General features: G+C 40.8%; 1 protein-coding gene across 4 annotated transcripts in view; it reads right to left on the minus strand.

The window, feature by feature from the left end:
* The window catches only part of wwp1 (WW domain containing E3 ubiquitin protein ligase 1), a 62,299-nt gene extending 46,612 nt beyond the window's left edge, over positions 1-15,687 (minus strand). For all 4 annotated transcript variants that reach the window (XM_029699023.1, XM_029699013.1, XM_029698997.1 and 1 more), the window contains exon 1: positions 15,537-15,687. The gene's annotated coding sequence lies outside the window, so the exon portion shown is untranslated. The remainder of the gene's footprint in view (positions 1-15,536) is intronic.
* Positions 15,688-15,905: the final 218 nt, after the last annotated feature.

Consider the following 15,905-nt stretch of genomic DNA (forward strand, 5'->3'; position numbering starts at 1 on the left):
ATATTGCTTTCAAACAGTTAAGGTGACCGCGGTCATTTGGCTAGCCAATTATGGTCAGCAAAAGTGTCATGACCATTACAGTGATGTCGTGCCTCAAAGACAGAAGTGCTCAGTCGGTCTGGAGCTGAATGAACAGGCTGCATCATAGCTGTCCATCCTAAAGGTGCAGATTGCAAAGGAAATTTCATTTTTTCCTCAGTGGATAGAAAGAGTTAATCCGCTAGCACAGCACAGAGACCTATAGCAATATCTCCTCAAAAGTTCTCTGGCATCTCAGACTAGGAGTAGAGACAAAGACAGAATAGGAGTAGAGTGACAGACATAGGACTGGGGCAGAGCAGAGACCAACAGTAAGCTGCCATCAGTCTCTAATTAAGAAGGTTGACTAATGAAAAAGGGATACTGCCAGCCAGACAGGCCAGGGAGCAGTTTATAATCCCATCAGCCCTGGAAGTCTGTCTGGGGTTGGAGGGCAAGAGCACAGGTAATCTCATTCCCAGACACACACCCCCCCAAAATGCGCAGAGACTGGTGGACTAACGTGGAAAACTTGGCCTTAGTTAGCCAATACAGAAAGACCGGGAGAAACTCCTGGCACATAGAAATTGGATTGATCGTGAGGTCCGCAAAAATGAACTGACAAATCATTTACTCAACTGATGCATGGAAAAAAAAAAAAAAAAAAAAAAAAAAAAAAAAAAAAGTTTGCCATGGTGGGATCTTTATATTTGCAAAATTAATTATGCGAGAATGGCAGTGGAAGCGCCATATATATTATATATATATATATATATAAATAAATAAAACATGGATCGCAGGTCTCTGTGCTGGCATCCATACCCACACATGCGGTCAGAGCCAACCCTAACATTTTGGGGACCCTAAGGAAAATGGATTTTGTTTTGGGGGGTGGGCACGTGCCAAGACTAGAATGGGCAAATTTGCTCTATAAACAACAGTTGTGACAAAACAATCAAAAGAGTTTAACCCCATTGAACTTATTTTTTTTATTTGGTACATGGGAATTTAACTGTAATTTTTAAAAAATGTAATAATTATGAGCACTAATAGGGCAGGTACACTGCCAGGGACCTCACAATACCATCACGCTACTTACGAGCTGATACCATATGTACTGCGATTTGATAGTGATTTATTGCGATTTGATAGTGATTTATTGCGATTTGATGTTTCAAATATATTGCTCACCATAACTCTGACGCAGAGGGACGAGAGCCATGAGAAAACGAGTTTTGATCAGTCATGCAAATAAAAAAAAAAGTCTAATTGGCTCCCTATATAAAAAGCTGGAGAACAAGCTATGAAGGAAATACAAAAGTTTTGGTGCAGGTACAGCCAAAACAATTATATTGCGATATTGACAAAAGTGATACGATAGTCAGTAATAATATCCCGATATTGAACTATTGATTTCCCCCCCCCCCCATCACACACCCTTTCAGCCGCAATAAGTCCATTTGATGGAAACGTCTCTGCAGATTTGAGAATTTCCACATTAAAATCTGTCACCAATTGGATGGAAACCATATTGCTAGTGACGAAAGATCATCAGCGTACCGGGAAAAAAGTTCATTAGTCACCGCATCCCTAAGTTTATTGACCACAACCATTTATGTTACGTGCGTCTGTCCACAAGAAATTTGCAAGCTATCAATATGTTTGAGGGTGACAGTCAGTGGCTTGATTATTCCTTTCTTCCTCTTTCTAGCCTACATATCACATTTCAAATATGGAGACAAACTGGACCTTTGTGTTGGCATTGTAAAGCAGATGGACCTAATTTGGACAGAACAGGAGACTCATGCAGATGAAATGTGTTGGCATACTGCATTTGCCAGGCCTTCCTTTCACACCGCCTGATAGTGGTCCCGGATGGCAGGGAGCTCACCCCCAGTGATGTAATGGGCTGTCTGGACCACCCTCTTTAGCGCCATGCGATCAAAGGAGGTGCAGTTGCCAAACCAAGCAATGATGCAGCCAGTTAAGATGCTCTCAATGGTGCAGCTGTCGTCCGCTAACTTGGTGTCGGAGTTGTGCGTAGCCACACAGTCATGGGTGAACAGGGAGTACGGGAGGGGATTAAGAACACAGCCCTGTGGGCCCCCCGTGTTGAGGGTCAGCGTCCCTGTGCTGACGTTACTTACCCTCACCACCTGGGGTCGGAACGTAAGGAAGTCTAGGATCCAGTTTCAGACGGAGGTGTTCAGTCCCAGGGTCCTAAGTTTAGTGATGAGCTTGAGGGGGACTGTGTGTTGAATGCTGGTCTATAGTCAATTAACAGTAATCTCACATAGGTATTCCTCTTATCTAGGTGGATGAGGGCAGTGTGGAGTGCAATTGAGATTGCGTCATCTATGGATCTGTTGGGGCAGTATGCAAATTGGAGTGGGTCTAGGGTGTCTGGGATGATGGATGTGTGCCATTAGCAGCCTTTCAAAGCACTTCATGCTTCCAGTTGAGTGCTACAGGGCAGCAGTCATTGTGGCATGTAGCCTTAGTTCTTGGGAACAGGACTGATTGGTGGTCAGCTTGGGACATATGGGGATTACAGACCGGGATAAGGAGAAGTTGAAAATTACAGTGAACATGCCTGTTGTCCAGCAGATGCTCTAGGAACACGCCCTGGAATACCGTCTGGCCCCGCAAACCTTGCGATTGTTGACCTGATTAAAAAAAAGCTTACATCGGCCAAGGAGAGCGAGATCAGCCAGTCCTCTGTCAGTGGGAGCCCTCACGCACGGCATTGTTTTTGTTGAGGTGTGCATAAAATGCATTGAGTTAGTCTGGTAGAGGCATGGTTGCGCAGATCACGGCTGGGTGTTCCTTTGTAATCCGTAATGGCCCTACCACATGCGGCAGGGCCTGTGCAATAGGATTCCACCTTGTTCTAGGGCCCTATGATTTCCACGATGCATAAAATGCACACTGAATCACAGAATTTGGTCATAAAAATGGAATCAACTAAAACGTGGAATATGCAGCATTTTCCATAATTGGCTGAAATCGATTTTTAAAATATATGCCTAATTGTAGTAACCTAGTAGGCCTAAAGAAATAAATATGTTTTCGATTGGGGTGTTTTGAGATGGGGGGACCCTTATGTCACCTAACAACTAAGCATATACTTTGAGAAACATTTTTTTTTTTTTTAAGTACAATTTCAACCCTAAATTCAGAGCAATACCCAAAAGGACTATTATGAGTCAGGCGATAAGCTGTTTTGCAAATTCTGTCAACTTACTATTGATTAGACAAGTAAAAATGTGTGATTACCACTTAGTCTAAATCCCATGTGAAAAACAAGGAAAAGCACCGTGTCAGCCAGAGCATGCCTCGTCAAACAACCATTACTAGTGCAAGCGCATCAGCAAATTCAAGATGAGAATTTATTCAGGACTTTGTGGCTGTGTGCGCCGAGTCTGACATCCCCTTAGAACCAGCTATTCCATCAATAGCTGGTTTGAGGCAGTGAAGTACAATGCAGAGCATGTTCATCTGTACAGAGTTTTTGTTGGCAGAAAAGCCACCATCCCAAGCAGTCAAACATCCTCAGCCAGCTGGAAACAGAGAAGGTGCAGGCCATCACTGTCATGATACCAATCTTGGAGGGCTGCTCCAAACTGATGACAGCTCTGTCAATCCTGAAAGGAACCCACCGTCCCACAGCAATGTCTGCATACAATGTCATGGAAGATCTGTGCTCTTACCTAGTGAATGGAACAGCAAAAACATGCGGGTATAGTGCCAAGACAGATGAGCTATTGAGAAAGATGGCGATTGGAGAGAGAAGGGAGGTGCTTGACCATCTCCATGATGCATTCCACTTGGACTTCAAAATTGTCAAAGCACTGGGACACATCCAGCCAGAGGTCTACAGGCTGGCTAGGGTGTTCAACCCTAGGCAGGCTCCAGCCATGGAAAAGCAGATTGAAGCCCACACACACACACACACACACCTGAACCCCATCAACAGAGCTCAGTGAAGAATGGATTGCCTACCAGCACTGTGTGTCCAGGAAGCCCTCACCTGTTTTGGAGCTTGCTGATTACTGGAGGGGCCTGAGTGCGAGATTCCCAAGAGTTGCAGAAGTGGCAGTGCCCTACATCTACTTCCCAGTCGACAGAGGAGTTTCAGCAAATACAAGACTCTACTCACAGGCAAGCGAGAGGTACTCACCGAGCTCAACACAAAGAAGCTGACAATCATGTACTTCAAATGGAGATGTCTGTGATAGATGGAAAACTTACAATGGACAGACATAGGCGCTCATAAGGTAGTTCCATAGGTTTTGCCTATTGCATGAATCTTTATTTTATTTATAATGATACACTTGTGAAACACTTCATTTTACAAAACAAACTATGAATGCAAAGTTGTAACACAAGTATAACTAGGTTTTTCCCAATTGCATTGTTGCCTTCTTATAATGAAACACTCAGTAGAACTCTGTGTTGAAGCACTTGCCTTGATAAAAAAAAAAATAGTGCAATGTGTTGCATCATTACAAATTTTACATTTATCTTATTAAATTGTTGTTTTATTCATTCACACTAGACACTTTATGATAAAATGTGCTTAAATCAGAAAACAAAGTTCAGAAAAATAAAAATAACTCTAAAAAAGGAATAATAAAAAAATTGATTTCATAGGGCCCCATTGTTCCTATATGGTTATTTTTCTTGTTAAATGGCTCTGCGGAGGTCGTAGCGGGACTTCTTGTACTTGTTCCTTTCCTCAGCCTTAGCTGCGATAGCCCTGCTGTGTGCGGTAGCCCTGTCCTTTCACTGAACACCGACCTCTGTTAATAAAGGGCTTTTGATTGGGAAAACAGCAAACTGTCACTGAACCATTTCCTAACGGAGCCGGTGACGGAGGTGGTTAGCTCGTTGATGCTATTGGCGGAGTCTGGGACATGTTCCAGTCAGCATTAGCAAAGCAGTCCTGTAGCATAATTTCTGAGGACCATTTCGCAACTGAGCAAGTCACAAGTACTTCTTGTTTGAGCTTCTGCTTGTATACAGGAAGCAGGAATATGGAGTCATGATCTGATTTGCCGAATGGGGGACGAGGGTGGGCCTTGTATGCTTGATTCTGGGTAGAGTAACAACAGTCTAGGACTTTATTGCCCTTAGTGGCGAGGGAGACGTGTAGATGGAAGTTGGGCATCACGTGTCTTAAAGACGCAGAATTAAAAATCGCTGGCAATAAGAAAAGCAGCTTGCGGGTGCAAGGTTTCCTGCTAGTTTATAGCCTCGTACAGTTCGTTATTTATCTTGTCCTTAGGTGACAGGGAAACAGAGGGAAAACTAAGGACAGACAGAGCGAGAGGATGAGGTGTGTGTGTTTAGTCATTTAGGCTGGTTGACAAAGCCTGACTAAGGGCCAGTCAGTCAGGCAAGGGTTGTGTGATATTTGGTATTCATAGTGCGTGTGAGAAGCTTTCCAGTGCTACCATATAGGCCTAGGCTAGAACTAGGCTACACAGACAGTCTTCCTTTTACTATGTGCTCAATACTCTTGTAGTGTTGCACGGTATACCAAAACTTTAGTACTTTTCCGATACTAGAACTTTCTGTACTTCTGTCAAATGTGTCACACGGCATCGACACAGGATCAAGTCTAGCAGCGCAGCCGATGTCTCCTTTATAGTGCGAGAGCACCGTGCCTGCTCCACTTCCTCACTGCTAGCTCCAGTCTAGCCTGTCCTGAGGAACCACTGCACCCACTGGGAGTCTGGTTGCATCACAACTTACGCTGCACAGAAGTTAACACACTCGAATAATGCAACACGGCATGTAGAAATGTTGATTCATTTACTGTTCACAAAACAATGTCCATTACAGGCTAGCACACTGCACAATACGATACTGGTAGCATTCAGCTTTGTAGGCTAACTTTCCTTGCTAGCTTACAGCTGAACCTAACATTAATTAACTACCCTAGTACTTTGTGATATTCAAACCATAACGCAAAATATTGCTGATTTCAAAGATTGCCACCAAAAAATGTATTCATTCAATTCCTCTCCCCGCCTCACATCGCTCCCCATCAATATCATCTTTGCTGGAGCTGACTGAACGAGGTCATGGGTCTTAAAAAGAGACAGTGCACACTTATAAAAAAACGTGGTTGCTTCTTCTACACAAATGTTGATCAGGACAATAAATCCCAAATGGAAGACCGATTGTTTATCATCTGTAGCCCCATGAAATCAGCCAAAACAAGCTCAGTAACGCAATGAATGTGCACTCTCCTATTGAATAGGCAGTCACCTGTACTTGATTTACCCAGTTTATCAATAGACTACAGATTTACCATTCAAATAAATTACCTTTATGTAGTTAGTCAGTTCACCAAAGTCAAATGAATTGTATAATTGATTAATTAATGCATACATCCAAAAATCAAACATTCTATTATAAATTATATTGAACTCAAGAGCGCCGTCTGGATCCAGTTCCATTCTGTGACTTTGGCTAATATGCCTTTTTTTGCAGTTGTATTGTTTTGGAATCAAAGTCAAAATTCTGCTATCGTGAAAACACTATCCCTGGTGTAAACAAGTAAAAAGCATGGTTGGAATTGGAACCCAAAAATCACATAAAAAGTATGTGTTGGTATTTTTTTAAATATTTAGACAGACACGCCCACATCTCTGTACAGCTGCTTGGGAAAACAACACACATACAATGAGTGAGTAATAACATCCACTATAAAGTCTACAGCTGCCATTTAAAGTGGAACTGAGTGTTTTAGCAAAATAAATATATATATATATATTTATATACATACATACATACATACATACATACACACACACACACACACACACACACACACAACCTCAGGAAGAAAAGAACATTTTCTTTTTTACATTTTCTGACAAAGGAGCACTTATGGTCATTTTCAAGTTCTTATTTTAATTCTATAGCAATATAGATTGGGAAAGCCGCCGTGCGTTTGGACAACTAATAGACACTTCAGGAAATAAAACTTCTGTCTTGTCCAGGACCAGACTCTACACAAACTGGTGTTTGTAGGCTCCAGTAGGCCTACATACAAATAAGCCATTTGCCACACAGGCCTGCCATCCTTCATTTTGAACTGGACTGTGTTTTTACAGGAAGTAACATCATGACTTTTGATCATTAGAAAACATTCACCAAAATGCCACAAAACACACCTGAATGGATTTCTGCAAATATGTAAATCCCAAGGGAGTCCTTTTACATTTGGGAACTTTGCAATCCCATTGCCCAAACAACCATGAATAGGTAGGCTCTCTCCCTCAGTTGCCTTTGCGCATCAACAACGAATGTTAGCCAGAGCAAAATTACCTCAAATCTAACAAGGGAACAGTAGATAAACCCTCTCAAAATGTCATCTTGCTGTCAAAATTGCACTGATAAACGATGAGGAATAGTAGCCTGCTCGCCCATCTGCAGCTTGCCTTCTTGTCCCAACCCACGTTTTGACAACTGAATGGGAACATGCCTGCCCGTTTGATTGATGCCAAATATAAATTGACAACTAAGAGATATTCTAAGTGTGGATAACAGTTGTTCAAGTTAAGCATAGCTAGCTAACAAAGTGATTCACATTTCTTGCTAGCTAACCAAATGACCTGTATCTCTAGCTGTAGCCACCAAAAAACAATATGGGTGGAAAAGTCAGCAACTCATCCAATGACATGAAATCCTCCCAGCAGCTAGCTAGCGTTATGCTCTGTTTTTATCTCACTAAATATGTAGCTACATGAATAGACACGATAACTTAGTCATAACAGGGCTAATTTGTGATCATTGTCCCTGCTTGTTTAATTGTGTTGACATTCCCAGCTGTAGTTACATTAGTCTTTTTTCCCTTACTTCTGAAACAGTGCATCCTGAATGACTGTCGGCAGCAAACAATGTATCAGACCAGCTGTGGTTCACAACCTGATAGCAATATTTGTTGGAATAACAAGAAATGTGTTGGTCAATTATATTAATCATCCATTGAGCTGCATCCATCTATTCTGCCAACAATGCCTTACTGTACGACATGGAATTTTCTGTAGAATATAACCTATTTTTAAAAGCTCTTACAAAGTTGGCTATGTAGCAAACTCAGAATATCATACTCTGTACTGATATTATAAATTGTCTGTTTCATATCTGTAAAGTAGTTAAAACTGTCAGTTCCAATAATTACTTGAACTATTTTGTACTTCTCCATTACCAGCGCCATGGATGTTACAGTGTGTGTGACCTTACATGAACCTTTCCATAGCGTATGGATTGGCTTTCAAAACAGTTATGACTTACTGTGTGTGTATTAGAGGTTGATCGATTATGATTTCTCAACGCCGATACTGATTATTGGAGGACCAAAAAAAAAAAAAAAAAACGGCCAGACTAATGACAACAATACACACTTATTTACATTTACATTTAAGTCATTTAGCAGACGCTCTTATCCAGAGCGACTTACAAATTGATGCATTCACCTAAATTTTTTACTTAATATAAAACAAATAAAATCCATTTAATCTCAAATAATGAAACATGCTCAATTTGGTTTAAATAATGCAAAAACAGTGTTGGAGAAGTAAAAGTGCAATATGTGCCATGTAAAAAAAGCTAATGTTTATGTTCCTTGCTCAGAACATATGAAAACTGGTGGTTCAATATTCCCAGTTAAGAAGTTTTAGGTTGTAGTTATAGGAATTATGACACGGCGACTATTTCTCGCTATACCATTTGTATTTCATATACCTTTGACTATTGGATGTTCTAATAGGCACTTTAGTATTGCTAGCCTAATCTCAGGAGTTGATAGGCTTGAAGTCAAACAGCGCTGCGTGAATCAAGCATTGCTAAGAGCTGCTGGCAAACGCAGTAAAGTTTGAATGAATGCATACAAGCCTGCTGCTACCTACCACCGCTCAGACTGCTCTATCAAATCAGACTTAATTATAATAAACACAGAAATACGAGCTTTTGGTCATTAATATGGTCAAATCCAGAAACTATCATTTCGAAAACAAAACATTTATTCTTTCAGTGGAATAAGTGGAATAAATACCGTTCCGTATTTTAATCGAACGGGTGGAAACCCTAAATCTTGCTTTTACATTGCACAACCTTCAATGTTATGTCATAATATGTCAAATTCTGGCAAATGAATTACGGTCTTTGTTAGGAATAAATGGCCTTTCAACAGTTCGCAGCGAGCTAGCCCAAACTGTTGCATATACCCTGACTCTGCATGCAATAAACGCAAGAGAAGTGACACAATTTCCCTAGTTAATATTACCTGCTAACATGAATTTCTTTTAACTACATATGAAGGTTTAAAAAATATATCTGTGTATTGATTTTAAGAACGGCATTGATGCTTATGGTTAGGTACAGTCGTGCAACGACTGCTTTTATCGCGAATGCACTTTGGTTAAAACATCACCCCTTTGGCGAAGTAGGCTGTGATTCAATAATAAATTAACAGGCACTGCATTGATTATATGCAACACAGGACAAGCTAGTTAACCTAGTAATATCATCAACCATGTGTAGTTAACTAGTGATTGTGAAGATTGATTGTATTTTTTATAAGTTAAATTTAATGCTAGCAGCAACTTAACTTGGCTCCTTGCAACCACAAGGTCCTTTTGAGGCTGCACTCGCGTAACAGGCTACGCAGTTTCCTCGAGGAACGCAATGTAATCGACTTCCAAAACTGCCGATTACCGATTCTTATGAAAACGACCCTGCCGATTAAAATCGGTCGACCTGTAGCGTGTATGTCTTGAAGAATGTGTTCTGAACTTTCTCCAGCGGGATCTGACAACCTCAGAGCACAATCGTCTGTACTCGGATGAACACATGTATCTTTTACTTCACACACACACACACACACACACACACACACACACACGTGTGACAGTTTACATACACAGTGGACTTGCTTGCGATGCTGTGAACATAGTGCTAAGGCATCTACTTCCTCCATCGCGCTAACAGGCCACGACAAACAGCTGATACACACACCAGTAACCACAAGTCAGGCTGGAAGACCATTAAGAGAGGGGCGTTTCCTGACATATATTCTGACCATCATTCGGTAGACCTCTTCCAGCACACACCCCTGCCACACTTTGAAAGGCAAAAACAAGCAGTCATAATCCTAGCATCGAGACCAGGGTTCTCCAACTGGCCCATGGTTTCATTTGGCCCCTCAAGAACTGAGCAAAACATATATACAGTACCAGTCAAAAGTTTGGACAACTACTCATGCAAGGGTTTTTCTTTTTTTACATTGTAGAATAGTGAAGACATCACAACTATGAAATAACACATCTGGAATCATGTAACCCCAAAAAAAAAAGTGTTAAACAATTCTAAATATATTTTGAGATTCTTCAAAGTAGCCACTCTTAGCCTTGATGACAGCTTTGAACACTCTTGGCACTCAACCAGCTTCACCTGGAATGCTTTTCCAGCAGTCTTTAAGGAGTTCCCACATATGCTGAGCATTTGTTGGCTGCTTTTTCCTTCCCTCTGCTGTCCAACTCATCCCAAACCATCTCAATTGGGTTGAAGTCGAGTGATTGTGGAGGCCAAGCCATCTGATGCAGCACTCCATCCCTCTCCTTGGTCAAATAGCCCTTACACAGCCTGAAGGTATGTTGGGTCATTGTCTTGTTGAAAAACAAATGATAGTCCCACCAAGCGCAAATCATATGGGATGGCGTATCACAGCAGAATGCTGTGGTAGCCATGCTGGTTAAGTGTGCCTTGAATTTTAAATATATCACCAACAGTGTCACCAGCAAAGCACCCTCACACCTCCTCCATGCTTCACAGTGGGAACCACACATGCGGATATCATCCGTTCACCTACTCTGCGTCTCAAAAAAACAAGATGGTTGGAATTTGGACTCAGACCAAAGGACAGATTTCCACCGGTCTAATGTCCATTGCTCATGTTTCCTGGCTCAAGCAAGTCTCTTCTTATTGGCGTCCTTTAGAAGTGTTTTTTTTGCAGCAATTCGAACATGAAGGCCTGAATCACACAGCCTCCTCTGAACAGTTGATGTTGAGATGTTTCAGAGTTCAAGTAAGAGACATTTATTTGGGATGCAATTTCTGAGGCTGATAACTCCAATGAGTGTATCCTCTGCAGCAGAGGTAACTCTGGTTCTTCCTTTCCTGTGGCGGTCATCAAGAGAGCCAGTTTCATCATTGCACTTGATGGTTTTTGCAACTCCACAAAGTTCAAGAAATTTTCCAGATTGACTGACCTTCATGTCTTAAAGTAATGGACTGTCGTTTCTCTTTTCTTATTTGAGCTGTTCTTGCCATTAGAGGTTGACCGATTATGATTTTTCAACGCCGATACCGATTATTGGAGGACCCAAAAAAATCCGGTACCGATTAAATCTGCGGATTTTTTAAAAATATTTGTAATAATGACAATTACAACAATACTGAATGAACACTTATTTTAACCTAATATAATACATTAATAAAATCTATTTAGCCTCAAATAAATAATGAAACGTTCAATTTGGTTTAAAATAATGCAAAAACAAAGTGTTGGAGAAGAAAGTAAAAGTGCAATATGTGCCATGTAAGAAAGCTAACGTTTAAGTGCCTTGCTCAGAACATATGAAAGCTGGTGGTTCCTTTTATTTGGGAATATTGAAGACTCACGTTTAGAAGTTTTAGGTTGAGGTTATTATAGGACTATTTCTCTATAACATTTGTATTTCATATACCTTTGACTATTGGATGTTCTTATAGGCACTTTAGTATTGCCAGTGTAACAGTATAGCTTCCGTCCCTCTCCTCGCTCTTACCAGGGCTCAAACCAGGAACACATCAATAACAGCCACCCTCGAAGCAGCGTTACCCATGCAGAGCAAGGGGGAAAACTACTCCAAGTCTCAGAGTGAGTGACGTTTGAAACGCTATTAGCGCGCACCCGCTAACTAGCTAGCCATTTCACATCGGTTACACCAGCCTAATCTTGGGAGTTGACTGGCTTGAAGTCATAAACAGCGCAATGCATTGCAAAGGGCTGCTGGCAAAACGCAGTAAAGTGCTGTTTGAATGAATGCTTACGAGCCTGCTGGTGCCTACCACCGCTCAGTCAGACTGCGCTATCAAATCATAGACGTAATTACAATATAATAAACACACAGAAATACGAGCCTTAGGTCATTAGTATGGTCGAATCCGGAAACTATCATCTCAAAAAAAAAATTTGTTTTTCTTTCAGTGAAATACGGAACCGGTCCGTATTTTATCTAACGGGTGGCATCCCTAAGTCTAAATATTCCTGTTACATTGCACAACCTTCAATGTTATGTCACAATTGCGTAAAATTCTGGCAAATTAGTTCACAACGAGCCAGGCAATGAACGCAAGAGCAGTGACAATTTCATGTTTGCAGGCAATAGTAACTAAATATGCAGGTTTAAAAATATATACTTGTGTATTGATTTTAAGAAAGGCATTGATGTTTATGATTAGGTACATTGGTGCAACGACAGTGCTTTTTTCGCAAATGCGCTTGTTAAATCACCGTTTGTCAAAGTGGGCTGTGATTCGATGAGAAATTAACAGGCACCGCATCGATTATATGCAACGCAGGACACGTTAGATAAACTAGTAATATCATCAACCATGTGTAGTTAACTAGTGATTATGTGAAGCTTGATTGATTTTTATAAGTTTAATGCTAGCTAGCAACTTACCTTGGCTTCTTGCTGCCCTCGCGTAACAGGTAGTCAACCTGCCATGCAGGCTCCTCGTGGAGTGCAAAGTAAGGCAGGTGGTTAGAGCGTTGGACTAGTAACCGGAAGGTTGCAAAAACGAATCCCCACTGAACAAGGGAGTTAACCCCTGTTCCTACGCCGTCATTAAAAATAAGAATGTGTTCTTAATCTGACTTGCCTAGTTAAATAAAAGGTGTAAAAAAAACAAAAGTTTTTCAAAAATAATTTACAAAATAATTTTAAATTTTTTTTAAAAAATTGGCTAATCGGTGGCCAAAAATACAGATTACGAAAACTTGAAATCGTCCCTAATTAAATCGGCCATTCCGATTAATCGGCCGACCTCTACTTGCCATAATATGGACTTGGTCTTTAACAAAATAGGGCAACCTTCTGTATACCACCCCTACCATGTCACAACACAACTGATAGGCTCAAACACATTAAGGAAAGAAATACCACAAATTAACAAGGCATACCTGTTAATTGAAATGCATTCCAGGTGACTACCTCATGAAGCTGGTTGAGAGAATGCCAAGAGTGTGCAAAGCTGTCAAGGCAAAGGGTGGCTACTTTGAAGAATCTCAAATATATATTTTGATTTGTTTAACACTTTTTTTTGGTTTCTACATGATTGTTATTCAAAAGTTGACGTCTTCATTATTCTACAATGGTAGAAAATAGTAAAAAGAAAAGAAAAACCCTGGAATGACTGGAACTGTATATGTTTATTTTTTTGTTGTTGATGAATTTTCATTGTTGGACATAAGGCTGTAAAAACACCAGGAAATCAGTTTCAAGTTAATTTAATTTTGGAAATCTGGTCAAGTACTCCAATTAGGTGGCCCCCGACCATCCACTCAAGAAAAAAAAGTTGGCCCGCGGCTGAATATAGATATCTGATCTAGGCCTAGTAGCCTCGCTCCATGCACTGTGCAGGCCTAAACTTAAGCCTAAGGCATTGAAATCTTATTCATATTTAAAGTAATTGACCTACAAGGAGCGGCAGACTTTATGCATTAGAGGTGTCTTCATTTCAAATAGACAGATTAGGCTAGCTAGACGCCTACAACCACACCAGCACAAAACACTGACTTTACTCTAAAACAATGAACCATTTTATCAAGATTTCCACTGATTGCATTCAGCTTATACAAATATATATTTTTAAACACAGGAATGATTGACAAACTGACGTTACAACACCCACCCAGACTTATCTACCAAAAACAGGGGCATTGCCTTTTTACACTTGCAACATTTATTTACCTTGGCATGAGCCACTAGCCTCACACAGTCGGGTGCAAGAGACAACAACTCAAGAATTCCCACACATAGCTGTTTCCTTGAGAAAGGTCAACAACAGAGGGGGAAACAGAGGCAAAATAAGCATTATGGACAGAGCCTGCCAAAGGCGCTGCTCAAGTGACAGCATCATGTAACTAACGCCTTCACACTGACAGCCAAAGCATACAATACTACTGTCAATGGGAGGATGCTACCCTCAGGCCTGCAATCACAAAAGGCCAATATATGTGGAAGAGCACTTAGAAAAAAACTGGAGGCCTTATTTGTTTCATTCTCTCCCAAGTCACAGGCTTGGTCTCCAAATAGCCTAGGCCTCAATAGGGCTACAGACACACATTTGAGAGAATAATGAAGGCAGACAAATCTATAGGATCTAAAAATTGGCGTATGAGGGAAGTGTCTATGTTATTAGAAAATCATCATATTTTCTCAGAATAGTGTCCAAACAGGTTAGTTGTTAGTCTCTGTAAAGTACCATGGCAATTTCGAGGCCACATTGGCATAACCACATCATCACGGACACTAGCCAGAGTTAAACGTAACGTTAGCTATAACATTACATCAATAGTTCAATTCGTGTTGCAACAAAACAACCGTGGAACTAACGTTATCTAGCTTTATTTCCTTTAACCCTAGATGGAGTTCTCTAGGGCAATAACAATGAAAAGTTACCCAGAGTACACAAAATACCGACAACATTATTAGCTACAAGTCAAGTGTAACTCGTTTTATGAAATGGTAAAGGTGCTAATTAGCAAACGTTAGTTGATCCCCAACTTATCTAGCTAACGTTAGCTAATCTTTAGTAAAATTGCAAGGACGTTGGCATTAATCACCATGAGTAATATTGGGTGATTCCGTGTATTTTAGCTAACCAGCTAGCTAAGTTAGTTAACATTACATGTCTCGCAATCATTTGGGAGTGTATTAGACCGGGCACACTGATCACAACGGACAAAAACAATCAATCGAGTGGTCAGACACAGCTAAGTTAGCTAGCTAGCTAACTACTTAGCGATGCCATAGCAGCAGTCGGATAGCTAGCTCGTAGCTTGGTTAGGTGTCCGCCATCTTTTGCTGGCATTACTTACTGATGATGATAGCACGGTCCATTACCAGTTAACGTTAGCTAAAGTTAGCTAGCCATTTTAAACAAATATATTGTAGCTAGCTAACGTTAGTATCAGCTCGCTAGTAGTAACCAATCACTTGGTATCTAGTTAAACTACTTAAATCTGGTATCTCAGTTAATAAGCTAGCTACTATCTAGTTCGCTAAACAAGATCCTATGCTACCTCAAGAAAAGATCTCAAGCCAGTTGAGTTGGAGGAACGTAGCTAGCCTAGCTAATGTTAGATAGCTGAAATACAAGCAGGCTCAACTTGAAGCAGAAATGTACAATTGTAGAGGACAGACATCAAACGTCTCTAAGTTTAGGTGGCTTACCGTGCCTGTAGCTCCAACCCGGTGTTATAAACTCCCTGTAGCTATGTTCTCTCGATAAACAGCCAGGCATTAACCTCTCAGGCTGAGCGTCCAGCTACGATTGCCGTCTCTCGTCACAGACAGGTTCTCGCCACAGACAGGTTCTCGCATACACCGTAGTAGATAACTCCACGATTTATGAAGGAGTTGTGCGACAATTTGCGTATGCGGACTGAGGAAGCTCCAACGTCACATACACATATTTTATTTTAATAAAAAGGACGTTTTTATCCATAACGACTGATTTCCGCACCCAACGAATGTGTAATTTCGGACTATTCTTTGGTCCTGAAATCAGTCGTTTTGAATAAAAACTTCATTTTATGTGAT

This window comes from Salmo trutta, chromosome 2 (assembly GCF_901001165.1).
Source record: "Salmo trutta chromosome 2, fSalTru1.1, whole genome shotgun sequence".
Classification (NCBI taxonomy): domain Eukaryota; kingdom Metazoa; phylum Chordata; class Actinopteri; order Salmoniformes; family Salmonidae; genus Salmo; species Salmo trutta.